This window comes from Oncorhynchus mykiss, chromosome 6 (genome assembly GCF_013265735.2).
Source record: "Oncorhynchus mykiss isolate Arlee chromosome 6, USDA_OmykA_1.1, whole genome shotgun sequence".
Taxonomy (NCBI): domain Eukaryota; kingdom Metazoa; phylum Chordata; class Actinopteri; order Salmoniformes; family Salmonidae; genus Oncorhynchus; species Oncorhynchus mykiss.
In genome coordinates, this window is record NC_048570.1 from 39,701,008 (window position 1) to 39,714,321 (window position 13,314).

The window sequence follows — 13,314 nt, forward strand, 5'->3', positions numbered from 1 at the left end:
GCAGTCATTTTCACATTTGCAGGTTGTGTACATCAAAACACCTTTTGGGTGAATTTAACCACTTCCGGCTGCTCCAGGAAGCTTAGAATCAACACAGGTAGACCTCATAGTGGCCTGATGGATTGTCATTGAAGACAGGTTCATAAGTCATTCATAACACACATAGGCTTCAGGTTGAATTTAGGGGTGCAGGCAATGTATTCCTATGGGGAGAGAAGTCAGTGAAAACTGTTTGATGTAAACACCTTTTAACTGTTAAGAGTTCATGCACGGTCAAGGTTAGGCTTGCACAGATCGGGAGGACCTCAGGAATGTTCCTGAGGTCGAATTGTGCTTCTAACCCTAACTGTTCTCCTGCTGTCACCCAAAAGCACCTGCAATTTAAGGCCAGGCTTCATTATGAGCTCAGACCGAGCAAGCTACGGTCTAGCGGGGCATCTCTTTGAACTCGGCACAGCCTAGAGATTATGGTAATGCCATTGCAGGCTCTGAGTGTCTTTAAGCACCGCACTTTGTCACTCCATCCTTGCTGTGTGTGTGTGTGTGTGTGTGTGTGAGAGAGAGAGAGAGAGCTGACATCTGTTGGGAGAAATGACTGATTTACAGTTCATGAGGGTTGCCTAATTTATTTATTTTTATTTTACCTTTATTTAACTAGGCAAGTCAGTTAAAAACAAATTCTTATTTTCAATGACGGCCTAGGAACGGTGGGTTAACTGCCTGTTCAGGGGCAGAACGACAGATTTGTACCTTGTCAGCTCGGGGGTTTGAACTTGCAACCTTCCAGTTACTAGTCGAATGCTCTAACCACTAGGCTACCCTGCCGCCCCTAATAACACATGAAGTTTTGAAAAAATCTGACCTTTTAAACCCTTCGAAACAGCACCTATGACTCCATTTAAGGCACTTCCGGTTTACACAGGAAGCTGAAAGGGAACACATATCCTCCTTTGGGTAGGCACTTATAGAATATTGAGTTTTAAGTCTATGTTAAGAACTGACTTATTTACAGAGGGTTGAATGAATGAGTGTGTGTTATTTCAGAAAATCACGGGGGAAAAAAATCAGAAATCTCGCAGAGCTCGGAAACACACTTCAAAAAGATTAGTCTGAACATGCTTCAACTGGATCTGTAACTTAAAATTCTCTTAAATTACGATAGATAAATGGCTGCTTCTTTTTTTATTGACACCGTAGGTTCATTTACTTTGACGTGAAGCGGAAAAATTTGCGGTCTATTTTCATTTTTGACCCAGAATCCCAGAAAAATGGCCATAACTCAAAAACCGTTGAGGCCTCGACTCCATCTTGTTCGGGGCCAACTGCCCATTATGCCAAACCGATGCTCACCAAGTTGTCTTCAAAGTCTTTCCCGTTTAGGAGAAAAGGCCACGTCATGATTGGTGACGTTTTGTACATTTGCAATATGATTCCATTCGCCCTCTTGTGGGATTTACCAGGACAGCGGAAAAATGACAAAAATTTGACAATTTTATCAAACGGAAACCGAATGTCCGAGAGACTTCGTTTGATGACTTCCTGGAAGATTATGCTTCACCGTAGGGATGGTGCCAGGTTTCCTCCAAACGCGACGCTTGGCATTCAGGTCAAAGAGTTCAATCTTAGTTTCATCAGACCAGAGCATCTTGTTTCTCATGGTCTGACAGTCCTTTAGGTATCTTTTGGCAAACTCCAAGCGGGCTGTCATGTGCCTTTTACTGAGGAGTGGCTTCGCCTGGCCACTCTACCATAAAGGCCTGATTGGTGGAGTGCTGCAGAGATGGTTGTCCTTCTGGAAGGTTCTCCCACCTCCACAGAGGAACATTGGAGCTCTGTCAGAGTGACCATCGGGTTCTTGTACACCTCCCTGACCAAGGCCTTCTCCCCCGATAGCTCAGTTTGGCCAGACGGCCAGCTCTAGGAAGAGTAATTTAAGAATGATGGAAGCCACTGTTTTCTTGTCAGCTGTGGAAACTTATATAGACAGGTGTGTGTCTTTCCAAATCATGTCCAATCAAATGAATTTACCACAGGTGGACACCAATCAAATTGTAATCAAGGATTATCAATGGAAACAGGATGCACCTGAGCTCAATTTCGAGTCGCACAGCAAAGGGTCTGAATCCCTATGTAAATAAGCAGTTTATTTTTTAATACATTTGCAAACATTTCAAAAAACCTGTTTTCGCTTTGTCATTATGAGGTTTTGTGTGTAGATTCTAATAGATAACTGGAAGGATTTAGCTATGTACAACCATTTTCCATCTAGCTAGATGGTCATCTACATGTTGCCATCGATACATATGTCTATCATGTTGAGGTATCTAGCCATGATTTTCAATAAGGAAGAGAAGGAGGCTATGCTGACCGAGATGCATGCTAGCCATTTCAGAGTGAAGTGCATGGTTGCTAAACATCAACCTACACTTCTTCTGGCGTGAGATTGTAAAGGATGTGGTTAGCTGGGCATGTGAAATAACCTTTTGTTTATCAATCACATTCTATTATACATGAAATTATTATGTTTTTAATGAATGTCATATCAGAGAGCACACAATGTTTCAATTTGTCACGTTGTGCTTGAAGGTAAGTACCTGTCTAGCCTGCCAGAAGTTTGAGAGGGTGAAGACTGTGGCGCCGGAGTTGAAGCCCATTAGTTGTTTCACCATGGCACATGGACGGTAAGTGTCACAATTCACATTTTGCCCTGATAAATTGTTTTGTAATGGTTGCTTTATTTGTTCACAGCAGAGTTCAATATTGTAGAATGTGTATGTGTCAGTATCCTTACAAACATCTGCATATTGTATGACACAAATACAGGTAGGAATAAAGTAATCTTCTCTCTAACACTTTCAAATGTTACGGGTTAACCTCATCCGACCCTTCACGAAATCCAGGAAGGGCAACAGCTGGTGTCTGACGGCAACCGAACAGTTTACCAAGTGGATGGAGGCAATACCCATTAAGGCCAGTAAAGGAAGAGAACGTGCTTAACTCTAAAATGTCCTTCTGTAACCCATTAAAAAGGGTGCTTGAAACCAAAATGTGATTTTCATTTAGTATGATACCCATCAAGGACGAGACTGGCGAGGCCACCACGGCGATGATGGACATCTTTAACACCCACGGTTCTCCTGAGGTCATCTTGACTGACCAAGGTCGTGAACTCTGAAACAAGGTATGGATGTTGTAGGTTATATTCTGTCACCAATGGATTGTTTTGCTTATGTTTTACAATTTAGTTTTTGTTTTTCCGTCGTACATGATCAGACATACACTACATGACCAAAAGTATGTGGACAACTGCTCATCAAATATCTCATTCCAAAATCATTTACATTAATATGTAGTTGGTCCCCCCTTTGCTGCTTTAACAACCTCCACTCTTCAGGGAAGGCTTTCCACCAGATGTTGGAACATTGCTGTGGGGACTTCCATTCAGCCACAAGAGGTCGGCACTGGTATTGGATGATTAGGCCTGGCTCGCAGTCTGCATTCCAATTAATCCCAAAGGAGTTCAGGGCTCTGTGCGGGAAAGTCAAGTTCTTCCACATCGATCAACAAACCATTTCTGTATGGATCTCACTTTGTGCACAGGGGCATTGTCATGCTGAAAGAAGAAAAGGGCCTTCCCCAAACTGTTGCTACAAAGTTGGAAGCACAGAATCGTCTAGAATGTCATTGTATGCTGTAGCGTTAAAATGTCCCTTTACTGGATCTAAGGGGCCTGGCCCAAACCATGAAAAACAGCCCCAGACCATTAATCTTCCTCCACCAAACTTTACAGTTGGCACTACAAATTGTGTCAGGTAGCGTTTTCCTGGCATCTGCCAAACCCAAATTCTTCCGTCGGCCTGCCAGATGGTGAAGCCTGATTCATCACGCCAGACAACACTTGCGCTTCCACTGCTCCAGAGTCCACTTGTTGAGAGCTTTACACCACTCTAGCCGATGCTTGGCATTGCACATTGTGATCTAAGGCTTGTGTGCATCTGCTCGGCCATGGAAACCCATTTATGAAGCTACAAATGAACAGTTCTTGTCCTGACATTGCTTCCAGAGGCAGTTTGGAACTTGGTAGTGAGTGTTGCAACTGAAGACAGACAAATTTACGCGCTTCAGCACGTTCCCATTCTGTGAGCTAGTATGGCTTACCACTTTGCGGCTGAGCTGTTGTTGCTCCTAGACGTTGCCACTTCACAATAACACTTAACGTTGACCAGGGTAGCTCTAGCAGTGCAGAAATCTGACACAGTGACTTGTTGGAAAGGAGGCATCCTATGACAGTGCCACGTTCAATGTCACTGAGCCCTTCAGTAAGGCTATTCTACTGCCAATGTTTGTCTATGGAGATTGCATGGATGTGTGCTCTATTTTTTTTTATACCTGTCAACAACGGGTACCTACCTTCAAACTCAGTGCCTCTTTGCTTGACATCATGGGAAAATCTAAAGAAATCAGCCAAGACCCCAGAAAGAAAATTGTGGACCTCCACAAGTCTGGTTCATCCTTGGGAGCAATTTCCAAACGCCTGAAGGCACCACGTGCATCTGTACAAACAATAGTACGCAAGTATAAACACCATGGGACCACGTAGCCGTCATACTGCTCAGGAAGGAGACGCATTGTCTCCTAGAGATGAACGTACTTTGATTTGCACTTTTCGCACCAATCCCAGAACAACAGCAAAGGACCTTGTGAGGATACTTTTGTACCTGTTTCCTCCAGTATCTATATCCACAGTAAAACAAGTCCTATATCAACATAACCTGAAAGGCCGCTCAACAAGGAAGAAGCCACTGCTCCAAAACCGCCATAAAAAAAGCCAGACTACGGTTTGCAAATGCACATGGGGAAAAATATCATACTTTTTGGAGAAATGCCCTCTGGTCTGATGAAACAAAAATAGAACAGTTTGGCCATAATGACCATTATTATGTTTGGAGGAAAAAGGGGGATGCTTTCAAGCTGAAGAACACCATCCCAACCGTGAAGCACGGGGTGGCAGCATCATGTTGTGGGGGTGCTTTGCTGCAGGAGGGACTGGTGCACTTCACAGAATAGATAGCATCATGAGCGAGGAAAATTATTTGGATATATATAAGCAACATCAAGACAATAGCCAGGAAGTTAAAGCTTGGTTGCAAATGGGTCTTCCAAATGGACAATGACCCCAAACATACTTCAAAAGTCGTGACAAAATGGCTTAAGGACAACAAAGTCAAAATATTGGAGTGGCCATCACAAAACCTCAATCCCATAAAAAAATTTGTGGGCAGAACTGAGAAAGCACATGCGAGCAAGGAGGCCTACAAACCTGACTCAGTTACATCAGCTCTGTCAGGAGGAATGGGCCAAAATTCACCCAACTTAAGCTTGTGGGAAGCTTGTGGAAGGCTACCCGAAACATTTGACCCAAGTTAAACAATTTAAAGGCAATGCTACCAAATACTAATTGAGTGTATGTAAACTTCTGACCCACTGGGAATGTTATGAAAGAAATAAAAGCTGAAATAAATAATTCTCTACTATTATTCTGACATTTCACATTCTTAAAATAAAGTGGTGATCCTAACTGACCTAAGACAGGGATGTAAAAAATTGTTTTACCCCCCTTTCTCCCCAATTTCATGGTATCCAATTGTTAGTAATTACTATCTTGTCTCATTGCTACAACTCCCTTGCGGGCTCGGGAAAGACAAAGGTTGAAAGCCATGCGTCCTCAGAAACACAACCCAACCAAGCCGCACTGCTTCTTAACACAGCGCGCCTCCAACCCGGAAGCCAGCCGCACCAATGTGTCGGAGGAAACACTGTGCACCTGGCTACCTTGGTTAGCGCGCACTGCACCCGGCCCGCCACAGGAGTCGCTGGTGCGCAATGAGACAAGGATATCCCTACCGGCCAAACCCTCCCTAACCCGGACGACGCTAGGCCAAATGTGCGTCGCCCCACGGACCTCCCGGTCGCGGCCGCCTGCGACAGAGCCTGGGCGCGAACCCAGAGTCTCTGGTGGCACAGCTAGTGCTGCGATGCAGTGCCCTAGACCGCTGCGCAGACAGGGAATATTTACTAAGATTAAATGTCAGGAATTTTGAAAAACCAAGTTTAAATGCATTTGGCTAAGGTGTATGTAAACTTCCGATTTCAACTGTCTTTCCTACCCCCTCCTCCAAGTGGTTGGACCAACCAGACCCTCAAGACTGCCATGGGCAAGTCCCTTGACGTACCAGGAACGATGGGAGGACAACATGAAGGTAATTCTCTTTGCACACAACAGCAGCGTCCAGGCCTCCACCGAGTACTTGCCCTATCACCTGCTGTATGGACAGGAGCCGCAGCTGTTTACTGAGGTAAACAATGCAATTGCATATACCCTGTCCCCTTTTAACTCTGCTCCTGTTCTCCTAACACTGATATTTTTTGTCTTCCTAGGGTTACCTCGGTGGAAGCCAGCAATCTTCTCCAGTTGGACGGTTAACCACTGAAAGCTCTGACGCCATACACTTCGTTGAAGCCCAATAGACAAAGTATGTTAAGCTTTGGTTGACATTTGAAAAAGCAAGAAATGGTAGTTATGCTGAGCTTATAAACATCTACCTCTTCAATTTACTTTGCAAAAATGACTTTAGGACCATCGACTGTCCGAGCCACCCAGGAGGTATCCCATCCACCAGAGCCAGTGAATTCGGACCAGTCTGATTCTCAGAGGGGGACCCGCTTGAAGTGGGCTATACTTTCAAAAACTGTTAAAGTACATATCTCCAATTTATAACAATGCACTAATCCATACATTTTCTCACAGTAAAGTGTAACCTGTGTGTTTGCTTGTTTACGTCTCTGTCTCCTACCCTAAATGTTTTCACAGCTGTTTCACAAGGTGTTTTTCATGGTTGTAAATTGTACAGTATCCCTTGATGGTATTTGTTAGTTCCACATTATTCATTGTTGTATCCTAGGACCTACAATATATATATATATATATATATATATTATTCAACCACAAAAGGTGTACTGATGAGCTATGCGAGAGAGAAAACAATTAAATCAGAAGAGGACAAATTAAATAATATTATTTCAGTGTAGATAAAGGAAGGTCAGCTTAAAATAAAAACATGGCAGCCAGACAAGCCAGTGTATGACTCAAACGGATTTGCATATGGAGTGGAAATTAGCTGACTGATCTGTAAGGTGAGTAACTTTGTGTCAAGCAGATTACACCTGTTCTTTGCTATTTCCGAAAAGTAGCAATGTTTAAGACATGGATTTCATGTTGGAATGTTAACATGGTACCCAAAAGTAGTTTGAAGTAATGTTGTCATCTTATTAGCTAAACAAAGGCTGTTTAAACAGCAAAATTGTCATGGAAATCAGCCTTGTTTGCATAGCAGGGATGGAAATAATGTAATTTAGGGGGTAATGTTTTGGGCTGGGGGCCATTATTTGGCATAAAACATCTTAGGTTCTTACCTTAAGGAATCATTTCCCCTTGCCCAAGAGAATTATTTAAGAACATTGCATAGAGCCCTAAAATATTTCCTTAGGTAAGGGCACACTTAACCCCTGAAGGAGTTTTACGGTAGTTTGAAGGCATGTATAGCAGAAAGAGTATATGGTTACCATGGAGACGGCCTGATTCACTAACTAAACCTCCTTAAAAGAGAGAATTTCTCGCTCACAAAATGAAAGCTATTTTGCTACAAACAAGATTGGCTAACCAAATTGCTTCAGAAGATAAAATTAACCGCAATAAATGTGATTTTTCCCAACTTGTTTATATTTCTTTCTAGTACGTCAAGCTATCTTACAGAGTATATATAGCCAGCTAGTTTTGTAGCCATGGATTGTGCACCTTCCATTGTTTAGCTAAGTAGCTGGCTGGTTGATGTTTTCCTTTTGTCACCAGTGCAGATTAAAAGGAACAGTCACCTCCACAAATGCTGTTGACATTGATATCCATGCTGAATGAAGCACTTAAGGGTGCCCATGAGGTCCTTTAATTTAAGGGGGAAATTTACCTTAAAATGAAGGAAAAGGAAATGAAGGAAAAATAAAATTTACTTCAGGTGTTTTATGCAACCGGGCCATGCTCCTTTATTGATGTTACTTTTTAAACCCACTTCAAAAAAAAAATCAGTGTAGATGAAGGTGAGGAGACAGGTTAAAGAAGGATTTGTAAGCCTTGAGACATTTATTATGTATGGGTGCCATTCAGATGGTGACTGGGCAAGACAAAAGATTTAAGTGCCTTTGAACAGGGTATGGTAGTAGTTGCTAGGCGCACCAAAGCTGCTGGGTTCTTCACGCTCAACAGTTTCCCGTACAGTGGAGAACAAACTAGAGATGGTGGGTGTTGAAAACTTCTTTCTTGTGCTTTTTGAGGTGGAATGACACGTTATTAAATCTAAACCTGTTCCAATAAAATAACACTTAAGGCCTGGCTAATGTGTGTCCATAAGAGGACAACATTGCTAGCTGCTAGATTAACTTGGCATGATGATGGGTAAACAACATTCATTGAAAGCCCAAGCATGGCAACGCTGCCATTCAATGAAGATGATTTAATACCCCAGGCAGCTTTGGTCATAGGCCTCCATGACAAACCCAGTGCTGGCGTTGAAGAGAGGTCTACAGCTTCCTTCATCTCCCCCTGGGGACAGCTTGTGGCTGAGTAAACAGCCATTTGGACCCCAGTCGCTCTCGGCTGTGACTTCTTCCATGGAATATATGCAGCCCGAATTAACGCTCTGATGACACACAGCCATCTGTTGTTGTGTTAAGTGTGCGAAGGCATGAAGTGTTGAGAATTCACTAGCTCGTTCTCTTTAAGGTCCGCAAACGTGCACGCGCACACAATCTCCCCTCCCACACTAGACAACCTGAAAAGGCAGAACCAACCAAAAGCCTTTCAGTTTTCACTTCATGGAACAGAGCCTCAGAATGAATTAAATAATAGGCAAAGGGAGAGGATAGTAACAGGAGGACAAGTCAATGCCTCTTTTCTCTCACAGTGTGGTGCACCTCTGAAGCCCTCAGATTCCTCCTCGCACAGCGCACGGACCAATAGATTAAAACTGCATTGCATACAGAGCTAAGTGAATAGCACTAAAAATACATCCTTTTCACTGCCACATGAAAGGGGCTGCCTTTCCCCTGTCCACTATTGAGCAGCCACTGATTCCAAGACAAAGGCTACACCTCCTCAAAGAGGCAAGGGGGAAAAAAATAGCAATCATACAGGCAATTATTTTCCAATCCGCCTGCAGCGGGCGATAATGTCAGCTCTCCTCTCCGCTCTCCCTAAATAAGAGGGGATGGGCATCAGTGCTGCAGCCCGGCTGCCATTAAGACAAATGGGCCAATCTCCAGAATGCCTTGCTTTCTTCCAGTCAGTGTGATAGGGCGTCCCTGCAGTGAGGTTGAGCCAGTCTGGGTACATACAGTATAGCGACACAGAAAGACAGAGGAACACAGAAAGGGATAGGCTTATGCTCGGTGTTCATACGGACATAGGCATCGTAGCCTGGTAGCCAGATCTAGGCCGAGTTTGCCTTCAGCCAACTCCTTTGTTGTCGTCATGTTTGGAAACAGATCTGGCTAACCAATAACCACCAGGTGGCCTAGGCTAGGGACATGGAGTTAGGCCTACTTTTCATTACTATGGCAGAGGCATAGATAGTCTGTTCTGTGTACACATTCCATTTAACCGATAGCCAGTCTGTTTCTCCTTTAGCGTTGCTAAGCCAAAAGGAGTTAGCTAAAGCTAGAATGGACTGGCAACCAGGCTAAAAGAGGCTCGGTGTACATTTACAAGGGTACTGTAGTATGTTGCTGGGCCCAGCCTTTCACATAACACAACCACTCTGATATTCTACACAGCTCTGGACAGGCATCAAAAAGAGTTGGAGTACAGAGAGAGGGGGGGAGGGAGTGAGAGAAAAAATAAAGTGATAAGAGGGGAAAAGATGGAAGGGAGAGGATAGAGATAGCTTGAACAAAATAACACTGGAATATTTTTCCAATTCTGTCCTGGGCAACCGAACCGAACACAGCATTATATTACTTACGCCCCAGTTGCATACAGCCCAACAGATTGAGAGGGATAGACAATAGGAGCACTAAAGTACAAATAAATAAATAAATGAAAGGAGGACAGACGAATAGGGACAGGTGAATAGATTGAGCAGATAGTTGAGAGAAAGAGAGTTACCTATGAATTTACTAGAGAGGGGAGGGAGAGCGAAATAGTTTCCTCCTCCACCTGCGTTGCTGTTGTATAGAGCCTGCAGTCTGTCTGTGCAGTTTAAGATTTTGTTTTAAAAGAGCAACTTAATAATACATCCCCTTTATTTCTACAAGGTTGGAGTGAGCAAAAGAAAGAGGAGAGATCGCGTGCGTCAGTGGCGTAGCGCAGTTTCGCAGGGTCCCCGCGCCAGGTCCGAGCAAGGCAATATGTAATACAAATCTCCAAACCTTTTTGTTTTGTTTTGTAGCACTACTAAATGCTCTAATTTCGTTAGCATTATGACCCGTTTTCCTAGATTTAGAACAGAAAACAACACTTCGAAAGCAAACATTATCTCTTAGGTCTGGCACGGCAAACACTTCCATTGCTTAAGCATGTGTTGCGGAACAGTGATGAAAATATTTTTGCAGAATATTGAGAGAAAAAAATTAGTTTAAGGGCGTAAGCCATAAGTGACAGAGTTGAGAAGCCACTGACTGAGTTGACAACAGATACTCAAAACAGACACGTGTCTTTAAAAATAAAAAGTTCAATACAAACATTTGCAAAATATGGGAAAGGATTCATTTGAATATCCCTCATAAAACAACCAGTCTGTCAGATTTGTCCCACTCTTACGGAGTTGAGTTGACATTAGACAAACATTTGATATATCTTTTCTTTGTTCTTGTTCATTCACACAGTAGCAATTTAGTTTTCCTCAGTTGCTTTATGACTTTAAAACCTAGTTAAAAGTCACATATTTGAACCAAAAATAATATTATATTTTAATCTATCAGGCAGAAGGAGTTGACATTTTATAGTTGAGACTATGGTGATTCCAATATTGTTAGTTTAAATCGATCAAAAGTAGAGAACTTTACAGACCATGAGTGTTCTTGTGGCACCACATGCAATGAGGACATGGGTGGGAGGGTGTAAAGCTTGTCGGGGCTACGGGTTGGGTGCTACGCCAATGGTGTGTGTGTGGTAGTAGCTGAAGACAGTGCAAAGCTCTGGCCTCCCTGTGGTGAGGAAGAGTGAGTGGAGAATCAACCATTATGACCGTGTCATTACACAGCCAATACGTGATGACATAAGTGTGCATGTACTTGAAGCCTAGGCTATTCATGCACAAAAGGTCCCATTGAGAAATCACTGTAGGCCTAATGACTGAATAACAAAAGGAGGTCTTCCCTGTGCAGTAGCCTAGACCTAGACTGTGCTGAACACAGGCCTCTACGATGTTTGAATACCCAGCCACCTACATGCTTTGAAATAACTTACGGATTACTTCACATTAATAAATAAGACGAGGTGGGCAGAGGTCTAGCAAACAAACACGACGACAACAACAAGGCAACAGTAAACATGTCGTCCCCCACAAATGACGCAGTTAGTGAGTGAATGGGTACCAGGCCAATATCTCCTCGCTAAATCCTACACCACGAAGAGGGAGATCATCTTGGTAAATTAATTAAGATAACATGGGTTTACGGATTGAAAATGCAGACCTAGTCAAACCATTTCAATAGGACGAGTGTGGGCAGACTGGAGCTCTCACTACATCGAGTCGCTGTCAGTCGATACTGTAAAATGTTAAACCCTTACCATGTACCTATGTTTGTCCTGTGTAAAATCGGGCCTGTCTTTGTTTGCTGAAATCCACACCGACAGTTTCCTAGTTTCTATTGCTCTAAAATGGCAACTCAGCACGAATGCCCAATTTAATCTCAGATTACATAGGGTAATCTACGTTTTAGAGCAATTGAAACTAAGAAAAGGTTGGTGGTTGTATTTGACAAAAGTTTTATTAAAAAGTATGGATTTCAGCAAACAATGACAGGCCCGGCTTTACATAGGACAAACATACGTACACTGTAAGCGTTAAGATTTTAAAGGTATCAACTGACAGCGTCTCAACGTAGTCGGAGCTCCAATCCACCCACACTAGTCAACGCTCAACTCCTTTGTACGTTGAGATTTCTCAGCAAAGATCAGGTCCCCTCAATCCATACTAACCGGATTCATTATGATCTAAAAGGCAAAACTGATCCTAAATCTCTTCTCTCCTAGATAGTACTGACACGTGAAAGGACTGGGTGAATTTCAATCACATTGTTTTGCATTTTTCAAACTATATGCTGAGACAACACACACTCCTTACGTTATAAATTGAAGAAGGACGTATCTCTGCTACAATGTCAAGCCTTGTTAAGTCATTGGTGAAGGAAAGGAGACGAGGTAAGGAAGCTATTTCAGTCTACAGAATAGCCTGAATGTCCTCGACCTTGCCTCCTAAGAACCTTGCTACCTGAGGGACAACAGTGCCTAGTCACCACGGCTTTGTCTGCTGACTCACATCTGAGGCTTGGCTTATATATTAAGCTACATACACACTATCTTTCTCAGCTGAGAAATCTGACCTCGTTCTACATCCTCAAACAATGGTTGAATGGAAAGTGTCTGAAGAGTAGAGGCAGAATAATTTATTGTAATTATGTGACAGGGTTGCAGTGCCATATTTTGAGGGCATTGATGATGGGATGTTTTTAACAGAGATGGGCTTCACTGAGCTTTGACGTGTCAAATTGGTTTCAATTAACATACAATGAAGAAGAGTGTATGGAATTTATTGAAGAAACTGATGTGATTTGTTTGGGATATATCAAAAACAGGTACACGTACTCCATCTAGTGGTCATATCTTACATGAAACAAAAAGAGAGCCAAGATCTCAATAACATGTAGCAAAGAGATCAGAATTCAATACCACTAATGTAATAATCTCGATTAAAATGTGTAGGAAGATTGTCACGGTTTGAGCTAGCTATCATTTTACATATTGAAACGAATATTTGCTAGCTAACATAGCTACTGTTACATTTGCTTACTTTGTAGCTTGTACCATTTACTGTAACGTTAGCTAGCCATCTAAAACGTGTAGCTTCGAGTTAAAGTAGATGGCTAATAAAACTGGAGAGTTTCAGAAGATAGCTGACGTTACTTGTAGCTGGGACAACAATAACGTTACAGAGGTGGCTGTCTAGGTCAAAGTTTCTAGGGATGAGGTAGCTAAAGCGTTAG

General features: G+C 42.7%; 1 protein-coding gene across 1 annotated transcript in view; it reads right to left on the reverse strand.

The window, feature by feature from the left end:
- Nucleotides 1-13,314, reverse strand: part of ndufaf2 (NADH:ubiquinone oxidoreductase complex assembly factor 2) — a 35,623-nt gene that overhangs the window by 21,514 nt on the left and 795 nt on the right. The window lies entirely within an intron of this gene.